This window comes from Mesocricetus auratus, unplaced genomic scaffold (assembly GCF_017639785.1).
Source record: "Mesocricetus auratus isolate SY011 unplaced genomic scaffold, BCM_Maur_2.0 Super-Scaffold_100024, whole genome shotgun sequence".
NCBI lineage: Eukaryota > Metazoa > Chordata > Mammalia > Rodentia > Cricetidae > Mesocricetus > Mesocricetus auratus.
This window is the reverse complement of record NW_024429205.1, coordinates 24,127,038-24,131,181: the sequence shown is the minus strand read 5'-3', so window position 1 is coordinate 24,131,181 and position 4,144 is coordinate 24,127,038. Positions and strand designations below refer to the sequence as shown.

The window sequence follows — 4,144 nt, the reverse complement described above, 5'->3', positions numbered from 1 at the left end:
TAGCAAAAAGGTAAACTCGTCACATTGGTCCCAACATAACTGAGGCGTTAATACTTACCACCTGGAGGTATGAGGAGTATGGGGCTCACCCCAACCCTAGGATACCGAGTGCCAGGGGAGCTAGGTCAGGGGTTCTGAAGGGCCTAAGGCAGGAAGTGAAGCTGGGAGCTAACTAATCCTTCCTTCCCCAAGACAGTGTCTCATCTGGCTGTCCTGGAACTCATGATGCAGACCAGGCCAGCCTTGAATTCAGAGATCCCTTTGTCTCTGACTCCCCACTGCTGGAATTAAAGGTATGTGCCACTATGCCCTGTAGGGAAAAGGGACCAGTCAAAGAAACTCACCCTGAGCAGAGCCAAAGAAACACACTTTGGCCCTGCAACCACAACCAAAGAAATGTACCCTGACCCTAAAACCAGTGCCAAAGGAACACACTTCGTCCCTGGAATCAGAGTCAGTGAAAGAAATGTACCCTGGCCCTAAAATTGGAGCCAAAAGGCTAAAAAGGACCAGAGAAAGAAACACACTTTGGCCCTGAAACCAGAGCCAAATCTGACCCTAATCCTGTGTAAAAAAGTAACCAATCCCGGAGCAGAGCTCTAGCCAATCTGAGCTCAGCACTGAAATCCAACCAATCCCTACTCTGGAAAAATTTCCCCAATCCCAAGAATCCCTATATAAGCCCTGTGTATATTCAGCTTAGCTGGTCCAGCTGTCTTCCAATAAACCCCTTTGGATGAGCTTTGGGTGAAGATCTTGTTTTGCGGCGGCGACAGGGCAGAGCAAGCAGAGGCGACCCTGGGCAGAGCAGAGCGAGCAGCGCTGTAACACTTGCCCGGGAAACCTTCCTTGGCAGAGCGGAGTTGTTACACTCTGCTCCCGGCTACCCGCTCTCCGCTGTCCAGGAGCAGAGCTGAACTGTAGCAACTTCGCCTGAGAAACCTCCTGCCTAGCAAAACTGCTACACTAGGCGAACATCACCGGCTGGAAGACCCTGTCCTGCCAGAGCAGAGCTGATACACTGAGAAGCCTTTCCCTGAGGCAAGGCTGTAAGCTGCTAAGCTTACTGCAACCTGTGGTGGTCCTTGGCTCCGGAGCTCCAGGATACCTTTCCCCCTGAGCTGTGTAACACTGAGTATTCTGTGACTCCCGAGTGCCAGAATACCTGACCCACTCCTGTTCCATCCTGTCCCGACCCATCCCGAAACGCTTACATGCCCTGCCTATCCAATCTCTTTAATGGGTCTCCTACTAATTATTTCAGACCAGCCCTGTGAGCCCACCCTCCCCAGAACAGTCCTACCCTCCCCCAGAGTGCCAGCTTGTTCCGTTCAGAGAGAAAAATCAGTCGGTTGGTCCAAGGGAAAACCTGCCAGAGGAAGGAGCCCCAGACAGTGGCAGAACAAGGCTTGGGTCGGCAAAAGAAGCTGGAGGAGGGGCAGGGGTGAAGCAGTGGCGGATCTTAAGAGACAGAGACACTGAAGGGTGGGTGGGTCAGGCCCCAGGACAGATGTGATGCATGGAATGCATTGAAGCCAGAGGGTGGGGCAGCACGGGGCTCAGATGGCCTCCACGTAGTTGGCTGGCAGCATCCCTGTGTCTCCAGTGCGCTCCACGGTCCCATACATCCAGCCGTCATTGATCTGCTGCACATTGACGGTGGTGTCCCCATTCCGGAAGGAGACCTCGACCTCGTCGGCAGCACTGTAGTCATACACTGCGCGGTACCGTTTTTTTCCACCACCGCCTGGGGCACTACGTTGCATGGAGATAGGGGCTGCAGGTTCCTTGTAGCCATCGTAGGACTGAGTCAGCTGCTGTGGTTGGGGCTGCTGGTAAACCGGGGCATGGGTTGGGATGTGGTGAGGCTGAGGCTGTTGCTGCTCTGGCGGCCTCCAGTAGCTGCTGCTGTCCTGGGTTCTGCTCTGGTTCCTCACCTTCACCTCCACTGGGCCCCAAGCGGCTCTTTTTTTTTTTTTTTTTTTTTTTTTTTGTTTTTGTTTTTGTTTTTCGAGACAGGGTTTCTCTGTGGCTTTGGAGGCTGTCCAGGAACTCGCTTGGTAGTCCAGGCTGGTCTCGAACTCACAGCGATCCGCCTGCCTCTGCCTCCCGAGTGCTGGGATTAAAGGCATGCGCCACCACCGCCCGGCCCAAGCGGCTCTTTTCAAACGCTGATCTGGCCCTGGGTCTTCTTGATTCCCTGCAGCTTGGGTGTGTCTGCCACCACGCTGAAAAGCTTTTTACCCTCGTTCTTCTCAAACTCCTCCTCGTAGCGCCCCTGACTCTGCAGCTCACTCTGTTGCTTGAGCGGTTTTCCGGAGTGTCAGCAACCGCGGTGAAGGACTGCTTGGGGTACAGTGTGCGTTGCAGTAGGGCTTCTTCTCATAGCCCTTGTAGTTCATGTTCAGGGTCATCTTGCAGGTCTCGCAGTGAAAGCATACTTTATGCCATAACTTATCAAGACAGTTCACCTTCTCTGTGGGATACATGATCTTGCTGCACTGGGCAGAGTGAGGGTTCGTGGTTCAGGGAAAGACTGGGGCGGGCCACCAGAGCTCCCAGCGTTCCCTTTCCCTTAGGCAAGCTGCTGGGAGGCAGCCGGCACTGGAACTGGGGAACTAGCCTGCTTCTATTTCTTTAGGGGGTCTATTTAAATTGCCTATCTGTTCTTGATTTAATTTTGGTAAGTGATATCTATTCAGAAAAATCGTCCATTTCCTTTAAATTTTCCAATTGTGTGGAGTACAGGCTTTCAAAGTATGACCTGATGATTCTCTGGATTTCCCCAGTGTCTGTTGTTATGTCTCTCTTTTCATTTCTGATTTTGTTAATTTGCATGTTCTCTCTCTGCTTTTTGGTTAGGTTGGATAAAGGTTTGTCTATCTTGTTGATTTTCTCAAAGAACCAACTCTTTGTTTCATTGATTCTTTGTATTGTTTTCTTTGTTTCTACTTCATTGATTTCATCTCTCAATTTGATTATTTCCTGGCGTCTACTCCTCCTGGGTGAGTTTGCTTCTTTTTGTTCTAGAGTTTTCAGGTGTTCCGTTAATTCTCTAGTGTGGCTACTCTCCAGTTTCTTCATTTGAGCACTTAGTACTATGAACTTTCCTCTTAGAACTGCTTTCAGAGTGTCCCATAGGTTTGGGTATGTTGTGCCTTCATTTTCATTGAATTCTAGGAAGTCTTTGATTTCTTTCTTTGTTTCTTCCTTTACCCGGGAGTTCAATTTCCATGAGTTTGTTGGGTTTCTGCAATTTGTGTTGTTGTTGAATTCTAACTTTAAGCCACGGTGGTCCGATAAGATACAGGGGGTTATTCCAATTTATTGCCAAGTATGTTGTTGATCTTAGAGAAGGTTCCATGTGGTGCTGAGAAGGTATATTCTTTTGTGTTTGGATGGAATGTTCTATAGATGTCTGTTAAACCCAATTGGGTCATAACTTCTGTTGGTTCCTTTGTTTCTTTGCTAAGTTTCTGTCTGGTGGTCCTGTCCAGTGGTGAGAGTGGGGTGTTGAAGTCTCCCACTATAAGTGTGTGGTGTTTAATGTATGATTTGAGTTTTAGTAATGTTTCTTTTATGAATGTGGGTGCCTTTGTATTTGGAGCATAGATGTTTAGAATTGAGACTTCATCCTGATGGATTTTTCCTGTGATGAATATGAAATGACCTTCTTCATCTCTTTTGATTAACTTTAGTTTGAAGTCTAATTTGTTAGATATTAGGATAGCTACACCTGCTTGTTTCTTAGGTCCATTTGATTGGAAAATCTTTTCTCAGCCCTTAACTCTGAGGTAACGTCTGTCTTTGAAGGTGAGATATGTTTCTTGTATGCAGCAGAAGGATGCATTTGTGTTCGTATCCATTCTGTTAACCTGCGTCTTTTTATAGGTGAGTTAAGACCATTGATATTGAGGGATAGTAATGACCATTGATTGCTGATTCCTATTTGTTTGGATTTATTGTTGTTGTTGGTTTTGTGTGTGAGTTTTTTCCCTATTTCTGGCTTTTGGTAAAGTGAGATTATCTGTTGCCTATGTTTTTGTGAGTGTAGTTAATTTCCTTAGGTTGGAATTTTCCATCCAGAACTTTCTATAGGGCTGGATTTGTGGATATGTATTGAGTAAATCTGGTTTTGTCATAG

The 4,144-nt window shown here is 47.6% G+C and overlaps 1 pseudogene; it reads right to left on the bottom strand.

Moving 5' to 3' along the window:
* Positions 1 to 1,351: 1,351 nt before the first annotated feature.
* Positions 1,352 to 2,429, bottom strand: LOC121133852 (annotated as a pseudogene).
* Between the last annotated feature and the right edge of the window lie 1,715 nt (positions 2,430 to 4,144).